An 11,944-nucleotide genomic window follows, 5' to 3' on the forward strand; every position below is an offset into this window, starting at 1 on the left:
GAATACCGCATAGATGTGGCAATATTCTGTCCAAGGTTTCCCTCAGATCGATCGGTGTTGTCACCTGTACCTAACCTTCTCTTCCGAACCTTCTACTCCCACTTGGACGTTGTTTATCATCATAATTAAAGCTCATGGTCCCTTTAGAATGTAAAGCTATGCCGCCGGAATTGTTAAGGAACTTCCATATGTCACACTCTCGTGTGCCTATGAATCACCTGACCATTAATTCTCGACCGAATCTTACATTTAGAACAACATGTCTATTTTGTTTTAATTTTTCTCTACTTTACATAAGTTCCCGCCATAATTTCCCGCCATAATTTCAAGTGATCTACACTATTTTATCATTTTGTCTCCACAGCATCACTAAGCCATACTACATTACTTAATTATACCTAAAATGTACTAGGGTGACAAGGATATGGTATTACCAACTACTCCACCAACTATTCATGGCTGCCTTAGACTGTAGATCCATGCCTCCGAAATCATTAAGGGCCCCTAAACACTAGCGCATGCCAATCTCAATTGCAGTTTGAACGAGTGACATAGGACACTAAGTTAGATAAAGGATGCTTATTTTGCAGAACAACAAGCGCATATGTACACTGCCACCAGCCCACCACCCACACAGTGGCAATTCAAGACATGACTCGCTGAGCTCCAAGATTAGTGATGTCAACTATCAATGGGAGCATCCAGTACCACACGGTCCGGAATGCATGCAGCGTTCATCTTCATCACCCCGAAATACTTCAATTCCAGTTTACATATTCAAAAGACACGCAGAGTTCATCTTCATCATCACACAGTTGTCCGCCGAATAAGGATTAGGCGCCCAAGAAGCTAGCCAAATTAGAAAGTAGTCGCTTGGTATGTGTTAAGGTCACTCTTTGCTGTCTAGATAATCCACCAGATGGCTATAGTTGAATGGACACATAGTTCATCTTCATCACCACACATTTCTCCACTCCTACCTGCCTACCTCTCTATTTCAACAGCTCTCACGTAAGTACATGGCAGCTGACACCGATCTGGGCCAAGGGAGCGTGGATTGGGGTCATCTTTCTCTTGGGGCCTGGCCCTTGGCGGTCTCCTCTTCTCGTCGGTCAAAGGTACGAAAATAGAAATCATAAAAATAAAAGTCATTTGCTCTAACCCAAAGCATAAATAAATACTCCCTCCGTAAACTAATATAAAAGCATTTAGATTACTAATTTAGTGATCTAAACGCTCTTATATTAGTTATTTAGTTTACAGAGGGAGTACATGTGTAGACTTTCGGACAAGAACTTTACTATATATAAAAAAGTAAAATGCTTCTCTGAACCTGCCTTCCTCGGTGGTAGACGTATTTGTGTTGTGGCTCTTCCCCTCCAGCTGTTGACATGTAGCATAGTCGCTAACAAGTAACAATATGTCTTGTGCATGGCGGTGTGGCTACCAAAGAAACTAAACGTTGCCAGTAACGCCACACCATCTACAACGCCACAAGGTTTGCGATTCACGAAGATCATAGGTGCTGGTTTTTGCCTTTAGCCCAGGTGTAGTTATTTGACATTTCAGACTCTCCATCGAGCTCCCCCTTGACTATCGTTGCAAGATCCGAAATGCGCGCCTACGTCATCTCAGATTACTAACCGTGCGTGAGGTGTGCACCAGCTGAGGAGGCGCCCAAGAAGCTAGACAGATGAGGAGCTAGGTATGCACCATGGAAGAAAATAAAGGAGGGTGGCACAGAAGCGTGGACGCCAAAGTGGTAAGTGTTGGGTGCTGCAGGGGCTTTGAAAGTGGTAAGCGCGGGAAGCACGGCCATGTTGGGCTTTTTTTTTGAGATGCCGTGTTTATACTTTTGTGCTGGATTACTAACCGAGCCAGAATTCTGTTTGTGCCATGTCCACACCAAACAAACGAAAAAGCATGGTTGGACACTTCGCTGTAAATAAAAGAAAAAAATGGGCATGAAGACACACCACAACTTGTTCTGCACCATTCTCTGGAAAAATAACGTGCTGCAGCAGCCGGCGCGAGGCGACCAATTGTTTCTTGCTTAGCATCTTACTATGCATGTAGGAGTATCAGCTGCTCCCAACCGTGTGGACTGGTATAAAATTATGCACTTGCTATTGATCAGACGCTAAGGCTAATCAGCTGCTCCCAACCGTGTGGACTGGTATAAAATTATGCACTTGCTATTGATCAGACGCCTAGAATTTTTTGCAGGCCTCAATCACAGTCCGCGCAGCTCCAAGGGAGGAGAGACAAGGAAGCCATAGCCGGCCCTGGCGTTGCCGGCGAGCATGAGCCAAGAATTCATTGGAGGTGGAGACGTATGTATCTCACTGCGGCTCGTCGCGATGTTGCTGTTGGAGGAGAGAAAAGGCTTGAGATGGGGACGCAGCAGCGTCACCGCTGAATATTCGAGTTGGAAGAGTTAGGGTTTAGGCTGGAGTGGGGTTTTGTGCGGGAGGGGAAACAAGGGCGTGACCAAAGGGGGTTCCCGTGGGAGGAGAAAGTGACTAGAATTAAGCAAAAAGAAATAAGACTAGTTGCCTGGGAAATGTCGAGCCCCTTAAAATAAACTGAAAGCGCACACAACGTGTCACGACTCACTCGTGTAGGCCTGGTCATCATTTTGGCACTCACTTGATGGGTGTCAAACAACCTTTTTCCTCTTCTTTAGAGAAGCGGATAGAAGCAACTCCAGCAGCGTTGTCAAAATCGCAGCCTTCAAAAATAGTTTACTTTGTGAGATCCATGGCTGCTGGTAGAATAATTGGAGAAAGGTAGACAAACATACTGGAAATAAAAGTATTTTTCTTCTTATGCTTTGTTATGCGAAACTTCCACTTGCCTGTATCAACAGAAAAAGGGGTAAGTTTTGCACATGAAAAAAACTACAGAAAAATTAAGGGGTAAGTTTTGTAGATGAAAAAACTGAGCGATTCATTATGAAAACTAATTTAAAATGCAGTTAAGTTTGACAACTCACAGCTTCCGGTTAATGTGCAACCACCAATGCAAGTACACCGTCTGACCTATTTCATCCCTCGTTCCAGAATATACTGTGTATCAATTTCCGTGCAAGTCGACATTTGTATGTTTGACCAAGATTAAAGAATAAAATATCAACATTTTTTATATCTAATAGATAAACGATGAAAATACTTGTCATGATGGGTCAAATTATATAATTTTGGTGCTGTAGATATTATATATTTTTCTAGAAACTTAGTCAAACTTGTACATGTTTGACTTTTGAAAAAATTAGTAAACCTTATACTACCTCTGTCATGGTTTATTTGTCCTCATTGTATTTTGTGCCAAATTTTGACCCTAAATTTAACTAACAAAATGTTCTTGCATGTCTTATATCATTGAAAATTATGTTCAAATACAAATCCATCATTATAATTTTTGTTGACATGCATTAATATTTTGTTAGTTAAGGCACAAATTACCAAGGGGAGTAATAAAGTAGGACGGAGGTAGTATTTTGGAAGAGAGGAAGTCTATATCTATATCTATATCTATATCTATATCTACATCTATACCTAATATTAAAGTACAGATTGTTTCTCCACTTTTTTTGGTCCAGGTGTTTTTCGTCTCTGTCGTCCATGAGCTAATTTACGGTTTATTTTTTTGAGAAAAATTCCATATAAATCGAAAAATATGTGCACCAGGAAAGGGTCCAACTCATGACCTGTCGGTCTTGCATGGATGATGTTAGCCAACTGAGCTATTGACTGTTTGTGTTTCCTTATCACCACAGAATATACTTAAAGAAGAGGTGGCACTGTAGCAATATTTTTTTTAAAACTCCAAAATCTTTTGAAAAAGTGCAGACATTTTTCTAAAAGTAGGAAAAAAATTGAACAATTTTTCGAAACAGATAATTTAAAAAACCTTGATTTTTTTTTAAAAGTGCGAACAAATTCTGGAAATTTTGAACAATTTTTATTTTTTGAAAACCACGAATATTTTTTGAAAAGAAAAAACAAAATTTGTATATTTTAATATTCTTGGAAACATGAACAAACTTTGAAACAATGAACATGTTTTGAAATTCCTAAACATTTTTGAAGTTGTGAACATGAAACCGGGAACATTTTATAAAATTCCGAACAAATTTGGTAACCATGAAAGATTTTTGATTATTTCAAAAAATTTTGAAAAAATTAATATTTTTTAAAGTTCCAAATAATTTGAAACCATAAAAATTTATAAAATTTGTAAACATCCTTGGAAACATGAACACGTTTGGAAATCCTGAACTTTTTTTAATTGGTGGACAAAATTAGAAACAGGACGACATACGCGACATACGTAAAAATGGAATAACATATTTGAAGCTTGGTGCTTGTTCGGGCTGGGCTTCATATAAACAAAAAAAAATGGCTTATTGCTAGGGAATCGAACTTTCAATCCCACGCAACAATGGAAAGTGGATAGACAAGTTGACTAGCTAAACATTTGAACAATAAAAGGTTTTGCTCTATTTAACCTGATGTGAATTGTATATGCGTGCAATCTGCTTTCTGCTTTTCTAAGCAATAGTCATTAGTGAGTGGTTTGATTATTAATATTTCTAACAATTAAATTGGATGGTTGATTAGTTCAGAAAAGTAATTAGACATGCACAATTCACTTTCTCTTTCTATAGGAAGTATCATGAGCACGAGTGGTTTGACTAATTAAGAGTTCGCACGATCAATGCGGTCTGTTGATTAGTTAGAAAAATATTCAGCTTAGAATAGATTTGAAGTTGTACAAGTCCATCTGCACAAGTGTATATACGGACATATCAAGTGACAAATATGTTCCGTCTGTCATGATGGTGTGCGTGGGGAGCAGAATGGGAAGGAGATACCGGAGGAGAGCGCGGCACGCTGATGATGGTCTGGAACGGGAGTGCATTGTGTTGTTGATTTTGTTCAATAACAGATGTGTTGTGTCGTGTCCGAACGCATCACCCTGGGGTTGACTACATTTGAATGTATTGTGATAAAGTGAATACCGCAACCACTATCAAAATATACAATGTAACATGGTGACATGATAATGTTGAAATAGAGGACATAGATGATTAGAGCGTCTTGAGCCATGCTTATTATACTACAAACATACAATATATATTTATCTTCCGTTGCAACGCACGGTTATATGTGCTAGTAGATCCTATGTGAATGTCAACAGAAGGTCATCAGTATATTAGAGCTTTCAAAAAATATGTACTGGAAGTTGTCAAACTTGTGTACCTGAACTTGTTTGATTCAGATAAGAATGCTGTAAGTTGTATTGAGTTCTTGTGATTTGTTACCCAAACCCAGATGTCCTGGACCGAGTCTGGGTGGCGGAGGTTGGTGCTCCGTCTTGCAGCTTGTGCGTGACGTTGTCTCATATGCTGCCATTACACGTCTTCTCTCTCCTTGCCCCTAAAGGACACCACATGGTGGCGCTGCAGCCTATAGTTCTTGTCGTGCTCTCCACGCTCCGCCTCGTCTTGACCAAAAATAAGGTTAGGCGGCCTTCTCCTCACGGTCTTTGTTACTTGTAACTTGTAAGTATCCTCTCATCCTATACATGTGAACTGAAACATGTATAGCCAGTCCAAATATGGGGCGAATATGAGAGCGCCCGGCCACGTCCGTCACGTCGGACCAGCCCCACGTTGGCTCATCCGACCCCACATAAAATTCTCCCCGTCCGTTCGCCGGACCAAACCCTAACCACTTCACTCTCCTTTCCTCCACTCCCCTCCGCCACCCCTCTGGTGGCGCATCAATATTCGGGACGCACCATCATCCCATGAGGCCATGGCACGGTGTGCCCGCCATGCAAGGCACCATGCGCGGGAGGCGGCGGCGGACGTTGGCGAGGCGGAGTCGCATTCTTCGGCGCCCCGTGTGGCGCATCAGTCCGGGCGCCGCAACCGCATCGTGGTGGACGTCGGTGGCTCGTCCCCACACGAATCCGTCACCGATCTGACGTCCACCGGCACCGTTCGGGTTCCGGGCTCGGACGAGGAAGAGTTGGCATGGGAGACGGCGGCGCCTTGAGTTTCGTGAGCCGGCTCGTGTCCCATGCCCTACCCTACTTTGCCGACGACTGGACCAATACTCCGAGGAGCGCATCCGGCCGTCGGACATGGCCAGGGCGGAGCCGGGCGAGCGGGGAGCGGAACCGGACGAAGCTCCCGTTAAAGATCGATGTGTTGCATGTAATAATATGGATTTGAGGTTTCTAATTTGAGGTATCTAGATGTGGAATGCGTTTTTTGAGGGATGACCGTTCACTACCCGCGGACGCGCCCGGGCGCATCCGCGGGCGTTTGAGGGGTCGGATTTTTCAAGCTCGGCTATAAATGCTCTTAGGGCATCTACAACGTTGTATGTCAAACTACTCGCAACCGCGTGGTCCGGACAGTTTGAACTCTCCAACACAGTCCTTCAAACATCCGCGGACCGGTCCATACGTCCAAATTCTCACAAAACGAAAGCAAACCAGTATGAGGATTCAGGCGTCCGGACCTATGCCACGTATGCTACTGACTTTCTGGACCCACACAGCCAATGACAGATCGACTCCGGCAGTTGGCAGATCTGACTGGATCCATATTACATCTCTGACCGGTACTTCTATATTGAAAACGACAAGGGCAAAGGCACAAACAAGCGGCGCTGAAGCCCAAAATGCCCAATAACGTGTTCAGCCTCTCCGGAATTCCCTACCGTGTTGGCTCAGAAAAAAAAAATGAACCCCGTACGAGTCCATCGTCGTTCTCATGTAAATCCCCGTTGCTGAGCCGGAGCAGCCCGCTCTGTGTCACCGCACCATGCTGTGCTCCTTCTTCTGACACTGCACCACCACTTCGCGTTGTTGGGGCAAACTAACCCTCCTCAGCGACACACGCGGAGCAGCCTCCCGGCGACACAAAAGCCGGACAGAGGTAGACGAAAGAGACACCATGATTTTTCCTGGCGACGAACGCCGCGGCGCATCAACGCCTGTATCTTGGCTTTATTTCTCACAAAGACGGGAACACATGCATGGAGGTACACACACGCAGCATAACTCAGGAGAACTCTCACGTCAACCGGGCGCATGCCACGGTTCCGACGAAGACTACATCTTTCTTAGACCCCTCTCACTTGACTCGGCTCGCTCCATCACCGTGGCTCGGCAACACACCGGCACTCTACGAGCAGCACACAGGGGGATTTTATACCCGGTACACACGCGCGCATGACCAGGCCACGGCCACACACCGGCCACTAGCACACGCACGAATGTATCACCCGGCCACTCACCCCACTAACTATACTAACAAAAACCACGGGCACAAGCACCACTCCACAAAGCTAGCTAGCTACGCTAACAACCTGCATTCATCTACTCCCTCTGTTCGGAATTATTTGTTTCAAAAATGAATGTATCTAGAACTAAAATACATCTAGATACATCTATTTCTGCGACAACTAATTCCGAACGGAGGGAGTAATAAACTTACGCACGCACACGAATCGGTCGAGGCACACATAGCTAGCTTATCCACATAACCATGTGCATGTACAGTCAAGTCATGAACCGGGACTAATGGCCGCATTAGTCTTCGGCCATAATCAAACCAGGACTAAAGGGGTGGATGAAAGGTCTGTTTTTTACTAGTGTCAGGGCATCCATATGTCAAACTGCTTGTAACCGCGTGGTCCGGACAGTTTGAACCTTCCAACGCTGTCCTGCAAACTTCTGCGGACCGGTCCAAACGTCCAAATTCTTGCAGAATGGAAGCAAACCGGCAGGAGGTTTGCAGGCGTCTGGACCTATGCCAGGTACGCAACTGACTGCCTGGACCCACTCAGGCAGTGACAGATGGAATAACTTCGGCAGTGGGCCTATCCTACTGGATCCATATAGCGTCTTCGGTTGAAGACGACAAGGCCAAGGGCACAACAACTGGCGCTGTAGCCCAAAGCGCCCACTTTCTCTAGCCTCTCTCCATCGTCGTTCTCCTCTAAATCCACGTTGCTGAGCCGCCGCAGCTCACTCCGTGCCACCACACCACGCTGTGCTCCTTCTTTTAACACTGCGCCGCATCTGCCTGACACTCGCTACTTCGCGTCGGCACCCAGTCCACGGCACGTTGTTGCTGCGCAGCCGCCCACCGGGTTCGGCCGTCCACTGCGCCTCCCGCTGCTGCACGCCATCTTGCAAGAAGCGGCCAAAGGAGCAAGCATTGCAGCTAGAAGCGGCGGGCACAACATTTGTTCCGACACTAGTGGTGATATTGGCACATCAACCATCAAATTGCACTTGCGCTTTAATTGTGCATATTTAATGTATTGCTGGTGCTTTTCTTACTGCCATACTCTGCAGCCTGCAGGGATGAACTAATATTCATATGCAGGACCTTGACAATGAGGTTATTGCTTTAAAATTAGTGCTGGGCTCAATGCTTTGGCAGGAATTAAATTTTATAACAATTTCATACTCTAGGCTTCATTTTCTACAACAACATCTTACAGGTATTATCCCCTTTATCAAAAGCTACAACTCTTTTTGGGAAGATTTACATTCATAATTTTTTGCTCATATTTGTAGGTGTCGCTTGTTATTCATGGGTTGTGTTGTCGCATCAAATGGGCATTTTAATTGGAAACACTCTACGTTAGTACTGTAGTTCTGAAGACATTTTTATGCATTTCATTTTTTATGTTTTCCCATGTTTTTGGTACTAAATTCCATGACTTTTGCCTGAGTAGACTTGCTCAATTGCATTTGTAAAGAAAAAAAATAGACCTTAAATGTTCGCAGGGGCTAAGTCCAATTTCTAGATCCATCCACCACTAGTCATGAACAACCATATACAAATTTGTAACTCGCAAATGACGATCATATATACATGCAAGCAAACACTCGATGGGAATAAACAGAAAAGAGGGATGGTACCATGAACATCATGCCTCGGTCGGCTCGCGGCCAACTGATCTTTTGAAAAGAACAGATAGAATGAGCGCAAACAATGATCAAACTGACATCCGTATGGACCGTATCGTCATGAACAACCATACATAAATTTCGTCACCTGTAAATGACGATCATATTTACATGCAAGCAAACACGCGATACCTGTACACACTCATACATCGTCCGGACCAAGAACGGCGAAGTTGGCCGAAAGAGCAGACCTCTCGAACATATTATTCTCGTAGTGCAAACATGTAGCACGAAGAAGACGTCGATCGACACTGGACGCCTCCATTCATCATGATATACCATAACTAGCTAACAAAGCCGGGCATGCATGAGTGCACATACTATGTAGCCACGTAATCGACCGACCGATGAATTACGGCAGACCCGTAGTATTGTACGGCTGATCGTCATGGTGACCGGGGCCGGGGCTATGGCCGGGAGTCGTCTCCTTGTCAACGGGCTCGACGGCGGGGAAGCTGTTGACGCCCTCGCTTCCCCCGGAGATCCTCCCGGGAGCCGTAGTTGCCACTGCGCCCCTTGCGCAGTGAACCACCCCCGACATGGAGATGGAATGCGTGACCAGGAGGAGGGCGATGGCCATGGCGACAAAGGTCGAGGCAGACGATGATTTGTTGGCCATATTGAACTTGGCAAGACTAGTCGCTACTAGGTTCTTGGTCTTTGCGTGAGTCGAGTGTTGAGAGGGTGACGGCGTTCATTGGGCGCCTTATATAGCCGTCTAGTGAAGTAGAGATTACGGAAGCTTGTTAGTTTTTGTTAGTGATGATGCAAAAGTGGTAGCACATGCATGCAAGCACACAATGCTTCTTTTCATGAGACGATAAACATATACAACTCAATCAGATGCTCCACCTTATTTAACAAAGTGATGGTCCAGTATTCTTGGCGCCAGTATTAGGAACCACAAACGTGAAACGGCAAAAAAGATGTGCCTATCTGATAAATCGTGGAGACAGCACAATATACTGTCACAAGGAATGCCGCATAGATGTGGTAATATTCTGTCCAAGGTTTCCCTCAGATCGATCGGTGGTGCCACTTCTACCTATCTAGGGGTGGATTAACGAGCTGCTCGGCTCGTTAGGCTCATGCTCGTTACACTAGTGCTCGTTAAGGCTTGTCTCGTTAAACTTGTTAAGCTTAACTAGAAAAAATTCATGCTTGGCTTGCTCAATTAAAACTCGTTAAGCTCACGCGCTAACAGACTACAATGTGTTATGGTCTATGGGACAAGAGTGTGCTTGTAATTTTTACGAAGGAATATGGTGACTATAAGAGGAAGTGTGCTAGTTTGTTGCCTGTTATGGGTTGGATTGAGTTGATTATATTGAATAGATGGGTTGGCGTGCCACAAAAATGTGCTTACGTAAATAGAAATATCTGTCGTGTTCTACTAACGAGTCAACGAGGTACTCATGAAACTGGTTAGCTCGCTCGTTAAGCTTGTTAAGTTTAACGAGCTAAAATCGATGCTTAGCTCTGCTCATTAAGAAGCGAGCTACAAACTTAGCGAGCCGAACTACCGAGTGCTTACTAATCTCGCGAGGTTTGAGCTTTTGGTCCAGCCCTACACCTAACCCTCTCTTTCGAGTCCAGTACTCCCACTTCACCGATGTTTTTACTCCTCCAACCGGTTATAGGGCATCGGTTAGAAATGCCCTAAGTCACTACTAAAGGTTCTTGACCAGTGGTGACGCGGCAGAGGCGTCCATTCGTCGCTTTATATAGCCACCTGGTGAAGTGGTGAATACGTTTTGGTGTTGGTGACGCAAAAGTGTTGGCACATACATGCAAGGACACGATGCTTGTTTTCATGAGATGATAAATATATAAAACTCAATCAGATGTTCCATCTTATTTAACAATGTGATGTTCATATATTCTTGGAAGCAGTATTAGAAACCACAGGTGTGAAACGGGAAAAGGTGCCTATCTTGCAGAGACAACACTATATACTAGCACAAAGAATGTCGTATAGATGTGGTAATATTCTGTCCAAGGTTTCCATCGGATCGATGGGTGGTGTCACTTCTACTTAACCCACTCTTTCGAATCCAGTACTCCCACTTCACCGATGTTTTTACTCCTCTAATCGGTTATAGGGCATCGGTTAGAAATGCCCTAAGTCGCTACTAGAGGTTCTTGATCAGTGTTGACGTGGCAGAGGCGTCCATTCGTCGCCTTATATAGCGACGTGGTGAAGTGGTGATTACATTTTGGTGTTGGTGACACAAAAGTGTTGGAACATGCATGCAAGGACACGATGCTTTTTTTCATTAGACGATAAATATATACAACTCAATCATATGTTCCATCTTATTTAACAAAGTGATGGTCCTATATTCATGGAAGCAGTATTAGAAACCACAAGCGTGAAACGGAAAAAGGTGGGTATCTTGTGGAGACAGCACAATATACTGTCACAAAGAATGCCGCATAGATGTGGCAGTATTCTGTCGAAGGTTTCCCTCAGATCGATCGGTGTTGTCACTTGTACCTAACCCTCTCTTTCGAACCTTGTACTCCCACTTGACGTTCTTTATCATTGTAATAAGATTTCATGGTTGCTTTAGAATGTAAAGCCAGTAAACCATGCCAGCGGAATCGTTAAGGAACTCCCAAATGTCACACTCTCGTCTGCCCATGAGTCACTTGACCATTAATTCTCGACCGAATCTTACTTTTAGAACAACAACTCTGTTTTGTTTTTATTTTCTCTACTTTATTTATGTGGCAAATGGATTCCAATGTTTTACGTAAGTTCTCATCATAATTTCAAGTGATTTACACCATTTTATCATTTGTCCCTACAACATCACTAAGCCATACTACATTACCTAATTATACCTAAAATGTATACTAGCTAGGGCGACAAGGATATGGTATTACCAACTACTCGACCAACTATTCATGGTCTAGGCGCACCAAGACCCCCCCCCCC

The sequence above is a fragment of the Triticum dicoccoides genome, chromosome 4B, assembly GCF_002162155.2.
Source record: "Triticum dicoccoides isolate Atlit2015 ecotype Zavitan chromosome 4B, WEW_v2.0, whole genome shotgun sequence".
NCBI classification, from domain to species: Eukaryota; Viridiplantae; Streptophyta; class Magnoliopsida; order Poales; family Poaceae; genus Triticum; species Triticum dicoccoides.